The following is a 14,450-nucleotide window of genomic DNA, read 5'->3' on the forward strand; positions in this document are numbered from 1 at the left end:
CTCACTAATCGAGGGTGTTGTTTTGTTTCAGGAGATAGAGGATAATGCAAGACACAAACCAACAGGATTCCTGGACCGAGGAACAATGCAAGTACATAATCGAAAGATACCCACGGTGTTGGTTGCATGGTATGTTTTACCTTATCAGAAGCTACCTGGGAATCCGTATACCAGTTACAGAGAGTGTTCCCAAACTTTATCATTGAGGACACTGATGCCTGAAGAGGGAAGGAATGTTACGCTCAAGTCGAGGTAACATGACCTCGGAAGGGTTAGTCAACATTTTCCTTTAAAGGATCAATGTTTGTATTATATTTGTTTGGGCTTCATGTAAATGATAAAAAAGGAATAAAGGTCAAGGTCCTTGGTGAGGGTGACATGGCACTAGACTAGGTGGATCTAAGGCTAAGGGACCTAAATGCATGAAATATGCATAGGGGCAAATGGTTTCAATGATATCCCAAGAGAGGGGTAAATGATGCATTAAGAAAGGACCCTAAAATGAAGACATGTGGCATACTAGATCCATCTAGGGACTTTTGGGGATCGTTGGGAATAAGCAAGCAAAAGTTTTCACGTAACATGATTTTCTGAGAGCTTACTACCACCGAGGTTGGCTGGGAGGAAAATACTTGTGCATGTGCCCATAATTCGACGTAACATTCTAGGAGCAGACATATTTTCGTCTAATATCCACATAACTACTCAGGTCCCTCACCACCTGCATAACTACTTAGGTCTGTGGCCACTATCATGTTGTCACCGAGCACACCATCCATCCGAAACAAGACTAGGGTAAAGAGGCCACTGTTGTGCCCCCCTAACTTGAAGGGTGCCCAGCTTCCGCTTCCTTGGGGATTTTGCGCAATTGGAGTGGGGAATTCCTTTGCAGTGCAGAGATCATCTTCCAGCAAAACTTTGGGAGCAATTTATCGACCGTGAAGTGTCCATCCGCAAGGATTGTTGAAATGCGACATGCAAAAGTGGGGGTGCTTCACTTCGCAGACATGGGCCTCTGCAACAATGCAATGCCTCCAAAGATGTGGAATCTTCAAGCCCAAAATCTTGAAGGTTCAGATGCGTGGTCACACATTTCAGGGGGTGAGACCTCAACCATGTGCTCCTCTCTGTGATGACCTCTTCTAACTCATATGGCATCTCAAGTCCAGTAGTAGTCCATGGAAGGCCTTGCTCTATTGCTCCTCTATGTCCATAATTTGCCCATCGCATGTCCTGTGACCACCCACTGGATTACGTGAACCTACATGCTATTTTTGCTCCTAAAGTTTGGACCTAGAGGCTGGCTCCGACAGCTATACAACGCAATGTAGAGAGTCTCATGTTGTGCAGGCATTCCAGCAACCAATCCCAACCAGTTTGAGTTTGCTATCTTGTGCTTGGTTTTGGAAATGACCCTGTTGTTGTAGAAGTGAAGGTTGTAGAATTGATCTCTTTCATAATGAGAGGTGTGCTCCAGTTGGCAATTCGTTCTTTCACATTCTTCTCTCGCTGTCATGCTGCTTTAGAGCTCCTGCGCCTCTACACCAATATGTTGGAGGATGTAGAAGAGATATGTAGAAACTGCATCAGCATACGCACTGTGATGCTTGGGGCAGGATCATCCTGATACTCTCTCAGCTCAGGAAACCCTTGCAAAGCTGGTAAGGTGTCAAAGTAATGGATGATTTCTTCAGGCCCAGTTCCCGGGATACCCTTGAGGATTTGTGCTTTAAAAGACGAGTGCACCCAGCTGAGTGGTTAATTCTGAGGACAACTTCTTGAGGTGTAGTTTTTATAGACATGGAAATCTTTTGTATTTTGAAGGAGTCTACCATTATGAAGGGTTTCCTTTTCAGAGACTCAATAGTTTTGTTGAAGGAGATTTCCAGCATTTTTTTTCTAGCTCAAAAGACATCAAGCAGCTTGATAGAAGATATTGATTTTTTAGAGCTAAGCATGCAGGTGGCAGCAGAATTGAGTGCACATGTTCCTGTAGCCATGATACTTGACACTGCTCATGTCCAGGAAGGCCGGTTGACATTAATTAGTTCCACCCATGTGTGTGTTTCTCCCTTGCCAATGCTTGAGCTCACATTGTAATTGTATTATTGGTTAATCTGACATGGAAAATGCGGAGTGAGCTATTTACACAGGGGCACTCATACTCGTAGACAAAATTAAATCTAGCTATGTTTTCCACCCAGATTCAATTCACAGTAGTAAGATGGGTTCTTGCAATATTAAATCTCAGTTGGCTCATCCACTTATGTGGGGAAAAGAGCTCACAATAGAGCACAAAGCTTCCAAAAGGGGCTCAGTACAAAACAGTAAAATCAGCCTGATTACAATGCTTAATTCACAAGAGTAGACCATCCCACACAATCTCTTTGTGTTTGGCCTTCAAAAAAGAGCATTCAAAAAATTCCTCTTTCAATGGTTGGGGGCTGCATACAAGTTCATTCGATTGTTTGCCCTCTTTGCCCTCGAAGCTTCAAACCGATGGGCATGAGCCATGCGCTACTCTGCAGTAGGCACATGTAGGGAGACAAGACCCTCGCTATGTAGAGGAACGCCTCCCCACAAAGCTGCCCTCAATTTCACCTCGAATTGGGCTTGCTGAATCTTCCATGCCTTTCTGGCTGCCTTGGCTTGTCACTCCTCAATTCTCTGCTTTTCTCTAGCCACTCTTACTTCAAGCTGCTGTGATTCCCTCTGCCTTATCTCTTTTTACCTCCTCCTTGCCTCTTTCATTCTCTCCACCTCCATCTTCCTTGCATTCTTGGCCCACATGGTATCTATATATTGATCAAATGTTAGAATAATTGAATGCTTGTAGTCCACATACTTTTTTTTTTTGTGAAACCAGTAGCTATAAAATTAACATGAAATCAATGTACATGACATTAGACTCCAAAAGAGAGCCTAATGGAAGAACTCAAAAACATTGAGAAAACACTTTAAGGCTAGTAGCATCCAAGTCCCTCGCAACATAACTATCATATAAGGATTGCTTGAGGGACATTCTGAAGAAACCATATGCCTGAGGAAACTATTGTCCCATCCTAAAATGCAATCTCTGTGTCCAGATGGTCCATAGTACCCAAAAACGAGCCTAGTGAAAGAAAAGGAGGAATGGAGACATCTGAGATGAGAAGCATCCAAACATCTAGAAAAGTTTCCCAAATCTGATAGAGGGAAACCGAAGTCGCAGCAAATGAGATTGTCCTTAGGATTCGATTCATCTTGCAAGCAGGACTTCATCCTAGGCAGTATGGGTTTGTTCTTAGAAGGCAGATTACTGACAATATCTCCAATGCTCTGCTTGCAATTGAGTATGCCAAATATTCTAAACAAGATGTTCTCATTCTGCAAGTGGACATTGCGAAAGCATTTGATACTGTCCATTGGGATTTTATTTCTCTAGGAATTCTCAAAGTGACCTCTCTCATTTGATGCATACTTTGAATGACTTTGGCCTAGCTGCTGGACTGCATATCAACCTTCAGAAATCGAATCTTCTAGCATTGAAAGAAGCTGATTGGCATGCACTTCTCTGGCCAGGCCACATTATTTCTTCCCATACCATTGTGAGGCATTTAGGGTATCCCATTGGGTGGAATGTTACCCCTCAACAACAGCTTAAATGGGTGCTTCAAAAGATTAACAAGAAGCTGGAATACTGGCACTTGTCGACTTGGCCTCTACATGTTCGACTTCGGATAGTACAGTCTATCATTATGGCATATGTGCAATTTTATTTGCCTCTTCTTCCCTGGTCTTGTAAGCATTTGGCTTCATATATGTCCCAGGCTATGGAGATATTTTGGAAAAGCAAAGCTCACAAAAAGGCTTTGCGATTACTTCCCATGCAGTCTCTTTGTTCTCCTAAGACTCATGGGGGACTGAATATTCTCAACCTTCAGTTTCATATGTTGGCAAGGAAGAGCACTATGATTGCTGATTTTTTTCAGCAAAAACAGCCATGGGCTATTATGTTAGCAGCTATGTGTGGAAACATGCAGTCCCGGGCATTGGATTACAGATCACTGGGAAGCAGTCATGACCAAATTTCAAGGGAAAATTCAAGGCTGTCCTATTTCTACTGCTTTTATTCATGATTGAAAGAGAATTCTCTCTTATGCTAAATGGTCAGGTGCTTCCTCTCATCCTGGTAATTCTCTCCGTTTGGAAAGCATCCATTGGAGCAAGGTGTTTGAATCGCCTCTTGCTTTACAGGCACCTATTAAAGCATATAATCTTATGAAATTGGGCATAAGATTGGTCGGAGATGTGGTGGATCCACATGGTTATGTGCTTTCATTTCCACAAGCTTGCAGGACATTCCCCTTGGGTCTGCATCATAGGCCCATTTGGAGAATACTCACAACTATGTTGTAGCCACTTGTTCCTGTCCCCCCGCTGTTTGTACAGGACAGATTACTGGACTGGAATCTGACTTCCTGGTCTCCTGCTACCTCTTCACTTTCAATGCATACTTTGACATCCTCGATGGTCTACAGATTTCTTCTTCCACCGCCATGGATTGATAAGCATGCCAACACTCTTTCGAATTTGGATAGGCCTTTATCTTGGTGGTAATCAAAACTCAAGAACATTTGGAAAGCAAAAATGCCATTGAAACAGAGGCTTTTCTTTTGGAGATGTATAGTGGGAGCTTTTTCCATTGGGGTGAAATTGAAAGCACATCGTATTGCTTCCTCTTCCTGCCCCCGTTGCTCTCATCACAACGAGACAGTTCCCCATTTGTTATGGTCTTGCCCGCACTCTCGGATACTGATCACGCTTGTAGTCCACATACACCTCTCCCTACACCCTAGCAATGGTCACATTTTCACGAGGTACTTGCAGTAGGTCCACCACCTGTGCATTCTCCTACACATGAATTGTTATGCCCATGCTGTTGAGAGCTGCCACTGCTGCTCCCTCCAAGTCTGCATTCTCTGGTGTGGTTGGAACCTAATTAGGATCAACCTCTGGTGTGCTTGGAACCTGAGTAGGATCAACCTCATACCGTTGTTGTTCAACTTCACTAATATCAGCCTCTACAAATTTTGGAGTTAGCTCCAACTGCATAGGCGGCTCTATAACAATAAAGTCAATGGCATTACATGATGGCAAGTGATCAAAACAAAGAGCTTCTCTATTGAATGGCCAGATTCCAGTGGCACAGAATCCTGCCTTTATGTTTGACTCCGTGAGAGTGGTAGCTAGAGCTCGGGCTGATATGCTAGCAAGATCTGTCTTTGAAACTTGGGGACAAAAATTATTCATTAGCCAAACCGACCTCTCTTCTTGAAATTGCTCTTTAAAGACTTGAAGATCGACACATCAAGGGGCTGGAGTTTGTGAGAAGTGTGTGCAAGCAATGTCACTATATCAACACCCCATTCAGCTACCTTGGCCACAACATCCAATCCAATGTGGCTCCCATGCCCATCAATTATGAGCAGGTGCTTGTTGGTTCATGTGACTCCATTTGGAAGGGAGTTCTTGAAATGCTCAAGCCATGCAGCGAACAATTGGCCAGTCATCCAAGCCTTATTTTGCATTGACATGATAGCCCCATCCTCACATTGGCTTAGATAATTTCACATTGCTTTCTTGCCTTTGAATATGTAATAACCCGGAAGGCAAATCCGGCTGCTTTTACACAACAAAGAATGGTACACCACTCCCTTGAATCAGACCTTAGCCCATATACTTGCCTTGACCCTTTTCGAGCAAGTACTTTCATTCCTCTATCTTTGGAGCCTTGCACCCCAGTCTCATCTGCATTCCATATGTTATGAGGTGGGTATTGGTGGAGATTGTACATTATCTCCAAGTTGTCCCCCAGGACGAAGTTCACAAACATAGAACACAATGTGTGGAGTTGTCTTGTTCAAAAAAAAAAAGAAAGACTAATCAACACTAACTGAGCAGCTTTGATGCTAAGTGAACAAATAAAGGAAACAAGAGCCAATCAATAATAACTAAGCAACTACTTGAGCACATAATCAATGCTAGCAATGCACACAAATTGATGCTATAACCAAGCACCATAGCTAACTATCATTGGGTGGAAATAAGCCACACAAGAGCTGGAAATGACCCATTTCAATTTAGATCATATGTACGGGTCAATATGCAATATCTTCATTTGGAGCACTCACCAAATGCTTACAAAATTGAGATGATGGTTGATATTCTAGTGCAACGACTTTACTGTAGGAGTACGTCATAGTCCCGAGCAGAGAATTTCCTCTTCTTTGGGTTTGGGGCTTGGACTCTACTGATAGTGGACATCATTAGCTGAGGGATAGCTGGAACCTTCTTCCTCGTTTGTTGGTGGTGTTTGGCAGCATCCAGACTTCACATGAATACCTCCACAGCAGCACGTTCTACGTCCTTGGCAATCGAGGAGGATATCAGAACAAACGATGCCCCTCACAATTGGGTGCCTCTCAATCAAACAGGTAATGCATTCACAAGGTGGCTCGTTGTATTGAATTTCTCCTATCATAGGAAGGGGGAGAAAAACAATAGTTTAATCGAGATCCTGGGTTCTTATAGTTCTTCAAACCAAGGTGCACGCTGGATGCTTGTCGTTTGATACGTTGCCACTTAGAAAATAGGATTGGGACGTTGATTTTGAATCGAAGGGCTCACAGATGCAGAGATTGATAAAATGAAGAGGATCATAAATTGGGTTGTTGATTTCGAATCGGAGGGCTTGGAGATGATGAGACTTGTGGTGAGTCGTTTTGCAGTCGGTACTGTGCCAAGGCTAATTGAAATCGGTGTTGGCTACGAGTGAATTCGTGGGTGGGTGAGGACCAAAACCATGGCACAGTGATTGAATTTGTGGGTGGGCGAGGACGAAAGCTATGGCGCTACAATTCAATTCATGGGTCGGAGAGGACCAGAACTGTGGCGGAAGAGAGTTAATCGTAAGGCTCAAAGCATTGCTCATTCACATTGGGCACAGAGTAGGTGGGAATCGGTGCTTTTTTGCCTGGCATTGAGTGCAGAGCATCAGGGATCCACGGCTCTGGATGTCTTTTGCATGTCTTTTGCAGGCATCATCCATACACACGGTTGTGGGGGGCTTTTGGCGGGTGCCCCTTTACCCGAAGTCATATAATCTCAATCGCGGAGGGTGGGTGGGCGCAAGGTCTATAGGAGCACACTCTAAATGCGTGGCCATACGTAAGATGCTTATCATGCATAAGCAGCCCACCATAACCAAAGAACAAACCATACGTTGAGCCTTGTAACGGGTTTGCCACACCGTCAAAGTCATGAACACAGACAATGATGTGTAAACCATCTCACAAACGTAAATGTTTCTATCTCAGTTTTGTCCTTGGTGTGTAGTCAACGAGTAAGCAATAGACGTTCGCATGATATCAGACAAAACCAACGTCATCAGACTATCTGAAAGAAGACGTGGTGAGTGTGGTGCTCTACAACTAGAGTAATGTTCAGAACGGTGACTACCTGTCTTGGGCCAAGAAGTTAGAGGACCTCCCCACATTGCCTCTAGCGCTGCAATCTCCAGCAGGCTGCTGCCCAGCCAGCATTTGCAGAAATGTAGCCCCCTAAAGGCCCATTGTCTTCTTGAAAGTGTCTTTAATGCAGCTTACTGCTGTTTGCAGGCTATAACGGCCAATCCCATAGCTAGTGGAGTTTTTGGGCCAATGAGAAGCTTTGGCCATTGCAAGGCTGAGCCAGAGTCCTGAAATTTCAGGATGCTGAGCTAGAGCTGCAATGCCAGCCTAGCATTCTCACCCAGCCCTAGCCCTCCATGGGGACTTCCCTGCTAGTGGGGCTGAGACAGCCACACTAGCATGCACGGGGAAGACCTCTTAGAGGGCTTCCCCACGCAAGCTACTAGGAGCAAGATTCCACGTCCCCATGGCTGGAGATGAGTTTTTTCTGGCATTGGACTGCTAGCCCAGCAAGGGTGTTTGCAAGGATGCTGGTTTAGCAGTCCAATGCCCAAAGACTCTGATTGGCCCATCTCGGCCCATCTCCTTCCATCCTCCATGCCATTTGCTGAAACAGTCTGCAAGGACGTAACACTTAATGCAGAAGCAGATTTAGCCACCTCCAACAGGCCCGCGGGGACGTGACTCCTACTAGTTTTCCTAGAATGCTGAACCAGCAGCCTCCCCAGCCTCAACCGTGACACGGGGAGGCCCTCTTAACAGGATCTCTACATGAAGATTTCCATGACTTCTCCAAACTGTTTATAACACCCGCGCATAAACATGAACGTTTCACAAAACGTGATTGCGTAATATATCACTGGCTCTTCTATATCGTAAACGTTTCAATCCACAGTTCTTACTACTCTTCCAGATGGGCATCATTGCGAGATGAACAAAATGTATAGCTATGCCGCCCTCCTTCCCGTGGTCATCAGCATGTCAAAGCTACCTCAAGAACAACAAACTTCCTAGTACTCAGTGGCGCTCGTTAATGCATGAAGCTGTCGAGCGATCGAGCATCCTTGTGTCTACAACAGACACTCAGCTGCGAGCGGCCATCTCAGTAGATGAACACAACGATATAATGTTCTTCACCCCGACTGGAGGGATTTGTACAACATTCTTGACACTTCGGGTTGGCGATAAAGGTCTCGCCAAAGTTCGCCATCCGCCAAAGGAGAAAGTTCTCCCTCCCCTTCTCTCGGCTTGAGAGGTGAAAGTACGGAGCTTTAGGTGTACTCAGCCTTACCTATTCTGCCTCCATGGTCAGATAGTCGTTCACTTCACGGCTCTCCAAACGTCTTGTAATCTCGATTCTCTAGCTCTCTGCTGTCAGCCTCACAGTACCCGCTCGTATACCGTGGTTTGTCAGTATGGAGAGTCGAGCTCCTTTGCGCCACTCCAAACTTCCAACGCTTGTGAAGTACCACCCAAAGTCACTCAGAACTCTCTAGTGCTCAGGAAGGGGCTCAAGCATCCAAGGTGTCTCGGGGACTGGTACAAAGTGGAAGGTGGTACAGTGGTAGAATTCGCTCGCCAACATTCCAATGACTGTGAAAAATCGCAGTTATTGTGAGACTTGAGCTCTCTACGGTGGTTGGAGTGATCGCTCATCCCGTTGGCTCCCAGGCTCCCTGCCGCCGAGGGGTGGCCCTGCGCCAACACCCATGAATACTAGGTCTCCGACTGGCTCTCCAGTAGCGAAGCGTGCGAAAGATGATCAAGGCTCGAGAACTCCCGGCAAGCAGGAGGAGGACTCAGAGGACGACATGGACCTTGCGGAGGACAATAGACACACCCTGCAAGGTTTGTCAGAAGAAATTTACAGTGGACTGGGGAAGCTCGTTCTGGAGGTGCCAGAAGATGCTGTGGTGTTCAAGGCATCGGTTTCCAGTAATGCGATTCTACGAGAATACGCCGCGCTTCGCGAGAAGGGGCTTTCCGTTTATTTCATGGGGAAGACTTACTCAGAGGCCGCCCTGGAGAGATGGAGAGCAAGCCCCAATATGCAGAGATATGGCATCGTTTCCATTGCATACGTTGGCAAAGGCTTCTACCTATTGCGTCTGCGATCGGCCGAGCTGGTGGAGGAAGTTTTGGATAGGGGGAGCATCCCATTTTATGGCTCAGTTGGATATGCTGTGGCCTATCACGCTGACTTCGACCCAGCCACGGAGTTACAGAATGTTTGCCCGGTCTGGGTCACGTTCCCTGCTCTCCCGTTCATGCTCAGATCGGTGGTTCCGGAAGTTGCTAGAGAACTCGGTCAGGTCATTTTTGCTCCCCCCCGTGCTCAGTGGAGACCAACCCAGTCCCGAGGGTTTGTATCCTCTGGGATATCACCCAGAAACCACCAGAAGTGGTGGAACTGGAAACGGGTGACTTCAAACTGTGCGAATTCGGATTCGCTTCAGCCCATTTCCTAATGCATGCCTTGCATGCAAGGAGATCGGGCATTTCGCGAGACAGTGCCGAGGAGAAACACTCAGGAAAAGAAGCAACAGGAGGAGAGTCGACCGAAGGACATGCAGGTGGAGAAGATGCATGAGCCGCGGTTGCCCAAGCTACGGAGATACTTGCCCCCAACTCCATGGAGGCTCCGCTGGAGGCCCGCCTCAAGGAAAAGGCTCCCCAGAAACCTCCTTTCAGGATCGGGGACAGCATAGCCCAAGAAGGCGCCCCCACTTGGCCCCTCTACTGCAGCAAACCAGATGGTGCTGCCTCAAAGATTGGGCCTGTCGGAAGACGATATGCGTAGCTTCAAGAAAAACTCTCAGAAGGAGAGCGGAGCAACGAAGTCCAATGGCAGGAAGAACGAGGCCGGAAGGCAGAATTATTTTGATGTATTGGGGTCCTCCAACTACTCGGTTGATCATGCTGGTTAAGATGCTGTCATGGAATATGCATGGGCTCGGTCTGAGAGCCAAGAGATGGGTATTGGTTGAAAAAATCAGACAGTGGAATGTTAACATTGTTTGTTTGCAGGAAATAAAACTGTGTGAGGAAGAGGCTTCGTTCTTGGCGGCCCTCTTCAAGGGCTTTGATGTTTTCTTTTCATGCAAGAAGAAAGGAGCAGGGGGCTCTGTGGTCCTCTGCAGCAAGGAGCTAAGGGCAGCCAAGGTGCTTGCACACCCAGCTGGTTCAGCGGTTGGCATCCGCATTGAAGTTGAAGGGGAGCCCCTAGACATAGTTTCGGTGTATACTCCCACAGATGCAAGGGAATGTGAGGACTTCTGGGAATGGATGTGTGAACATGACCTGTGCGCACAGTTCGTGGTTGTGGGAGACTTTAATCATGCTGGAACTCGGAGCAGAGCTTGGGCGACGAAGGAGGAGCGGAATGCCATGGTGGATGCGCGCCATCTGGGCATGCTCGATACCAGACCGACCTGGTTCAGAAGGAGGGGATTGAGTATGTAGTCGGCACTGCTAGATCTCTGTTGGTTCAGTAGTGGAGCCTCCTGGGTATGCCCACCTTGCAAGGGAATGGTGGATCGGTCTCAGACCGTGTCCGACCACATGCCCTGTCTAGTCTCTTTTGTGGCTGGCAGTAAACCATTGAAAAAAGGGAAGCAAATTTTTAAGCTTAATACCTCGCTCCTTGATGAAGACAGCTGCAAGAGGTTGGCGGATGCTTGGAAGCAAAGTGCAAGTGGGGAGATTGACCCGATAGCTGCTTTTGACAAAGGAATAGCTGCTGTTATCCGAACACCAAGGGAGCTAGGGAAAGCTCGCGCCAGGAATACAAGAGTAATGGATTCGGAAGCAAGGGAGAAGCTAAGAGAGCTGAGGCAGCGGGACACATTGGATGCCCAGGAACTGAAGGAGGTGCAGCACTGTGAAGCTACCCTTAAGCAGGTGGAACTGCAAAAAGCAGAAGGGGCGAGGATCCGGTCCTCAGCCAGATGGTTGGCACTAGGGGATGCTCCCTCTTCTTTTTTTTTCAAAACTCTGAAAACAGACAAAGCAAGGGACAACATATGCAGGATCAAAGACCAGGACGATCGATGGCTTACAGAGCAGGAAGATATCACACAGCATATCACATCCTCCCTCGTGGCTATCTTGGGGGCAGCAGAATTCAAGACAAGAGGCAAGCTGGAAGCGAGGCAAATGCTGATTGAATGCATAGACCAGAAAGTCACTGAGGATGAAATGCAGGCACTTGGTCGGCTGTTTACAGTTGAGGAGGCAGACGCAACACTTCTCCAGTTGAAGAAGAACAAAGCTCCAGGCCCGGATGGCCTGTCAGCTGAAGTATACCTGGCTCTTTGGGACACTATTAGAGGTCCTTTTGTCAGAATGGCCAACGCTGCGTGGGAAAGGGAATCCATCTCCCCCAAAGTTAATAAGGGGCTGATCAGGCCGATCCCCAAGAGATTTCCCACAGAGAAATTCGGGGATTGGAGACCCCTGTCTTTGCTGAATGTGTCATATAAACTGATAGCCAAGATGGTGGCAGCAAGAATTGCCATTATTGTCCCAAAGGTAGTCTCGAGCCAACAGTATGGCTTCGTCAAGGGTAGACACATTCAAGACAACGTTTTGAATGTCATATCTACCTTGGAGCATGCTTGTACCAACAAGGAAGAAATCATTCTGTTGAACATTGATTTTGACAAGGCATATGACCGGGTGGAATGGGGATACATAATAGATGTGATCCAGGCCATGGGCTTTGGGGAAAGGTTCCTGGCTGTTATAAGAAGGCTGCTATCAAATGCCTCAGCTGGGGTGGCGGTCAATGGCTCTGAAGTAGGATGCCTACCACTTAGAAGGTCTATCAGACAGGGCTGTCCATTAGCCCCTTTGCTGTTTGCCATCATTACCGAGCCCCTGCTTGCTATGTTTAGGAGACTAATAACAAGGGGCTCACTTGACCCCATGAGGATCCCGAGATCCAATGCCCCGTTGTTTGCCCAGCTATTTGCAAATGACTCTAATTCCATTTGCAAAGCAGATCCTGACCAGCTAAGGTTAGTCCTGGGCCTGCCCGAAGTGCACTGTGAAGCCTCGGGTTCTAGGATACAATGGGAGAAGTCGAAAGCACTCTATGTAGCAAGGAAGGATCCAGCAGATTGGATGAAAGATACAGGTTTGCAGTGGGTCCCAAGAGGGCAGATCATCAGACATCTGGGGATCCCTATTGGGGTTGGAATTTCCATCAGACAGAGGTTCATGTGGTGGTGGGCAAAGTTCAAGACTAAGATTGAGGCATGGTCCAAGCTCCCTTTGAATATGCTGGGAAGATGCACTGTGGTGAAGCTCATACTTGCTCCTGTGTCCTTCTATATTCTGTCAGTCTGTGCGTTCTACAAGCATTTGCTACTGGTAGAAAAGGAACTAAGGGCATTTATCTGGAAAAAAACCAAATGGAAGTGGCTCTCTTGGGAGTTTTTATGTTTACCAAGAAGCTAGCAGGCTTCGGCATCCCGGATCTAAAGAGAAGATCTGTTTCGTTCCTCATGAAACTCTGGATACAATTCTTGGAGTCTGATGAACCATGGACCGGTGTCCTAGAAGATGCTATTCGTAGGGCTGCTGTTTGGCATTTTCAGGGGATGGATATGTGGACCAAAGTATTTTCAGTGGCCCCCCTCTCTCTGAAATCCAGCTTCTTGAACAGATTGGTGAATGCCTGCAAAGACGGCATTGGGCTGCTAGCATGGAAAGGCAGGCCCGCAGCGAACGCTGACTTCTCCCTTAGACTGTCAATATGGTGGCAAGTCTCCTAATCATGTGCATTCAAGGAACTATGTCGAAGGCCCTTACAAAGCATGTGTACAGGCTTTCGGGGATCTTAACCTCGCTTCCTTGATGATGGCCTATTGAAGATATGGTCAAGTGTGGAATGATGGCTCTAAAAATCAGCCCATCCCAAAGCTCGTTGCCCATATACCTTTGTGTAAGATCTAATCTCTTTCTCTAGCATTAATCCATAGATCTTGGCTAGTGTGTGGCTGGCCAATCATGTGTGTAGTAGCTACCCATGTCCATGTGTGCAGTAGTTACCCATGTCCGTGGGGTCCCCTTCTTTGTGCATCGGCACAATGGTGGTGGTAATCCAAGCAAGGGGAAAGCCATGGCATACTACATGGTTGTACATCTATGCCAAGACCTCATGTCCAATTGCAAAGTGTTTAGTCCACAACCACTCATTTTCTTCGTCTCTCCAGTTGTGGAGCCAACGCACTGTTGCTTGTACATTCTATGCCATCAATAGGATGGACTTGGTGGGCCAAGGCAAAGATGCTGGATTGGGTGGTGCCTTGATTGGGACATCATAGAGTGAGGTCACATACCTATGCCAGGTTCTTGGGTGGCTTACCCTCAGAGAGAAGTCCCCACCCAATAGTCAGGTCCTCTTTTTAAAAGAATTGATCACCTCATCCATCCTATGAGGAAAGCTCATCTTTTATGATTTGTTAATCATTGTGATATTCATTAATACCCAAGTGCCATAAGGTGTCATAAGGTGTCCTAAGGTGGTGAGATCTTGTCTTGCAACACTCATCATCAAACCATGGGTTCTAAGGCATCTTTCCAACTTGTAGACATGTTGTGGATCAAGTCCTAGGAAAAGATCTAGTGATGACATCGTGAACCAATGATATTAGAATGTTTGAGACACGGGCAAGATTTGCATCACCTCGAATGGAGGTCACTAGCTCACATGAAAAGTGGCTCATGTATACTACATTAAGGGCATGGTCAAAGTGTACATGAACACAACTAGGGGCTGGTGGGTCTTGTCCTATGACTAGCATGGTGGACAATGTACTAAATGCTAGATAGGAGTAATCAGTGCCAAGTGTGTGTGGGGGGAGAGAGAGAGTATGGAGAATAAAATTATGATATCGCAAATCATTAAAATAGATGGCAACCTCTTTTGAGTTGTGTGCTTTGGTGAAGAAGCTTAAAGGGCATGCTAGAGATTATAGAGGATAGATTCGTCTA

The 14,450-nt window shown here is 46.6% G+C and overlaps 1 pseudogene; it reads right to left on the minus strand.

Moving 5' to 3' along the window:
* Positions 1–4,977: 4,977 nt before the first annotated feature.
* Positions 4,978–5,875, minus strand: LOC147895756 (MFS-type transporter clz9-like; annotated as a pseudogene).
* Between the last annotated feature and the right edge of the window lie 8,575 nt (positions 5,876–14,450).

Source organism: Dipteris shenzhenensis, chromosome 12 (assembly GCF_047967505.1).
Source record: "Dipteris shenzhenensis isolate YYH24624 ecotype China chromosome 12, Dip_SZ_1.0, whole genome shotgun sequence".
Taxonomy (NCBI): Eukaryota; Viridiplantae; Streptophyta; class Polypodiopsida; order Gleicheniales; family Dipteridaceae; genus Dipteris; species Dipteris shenzhenensis.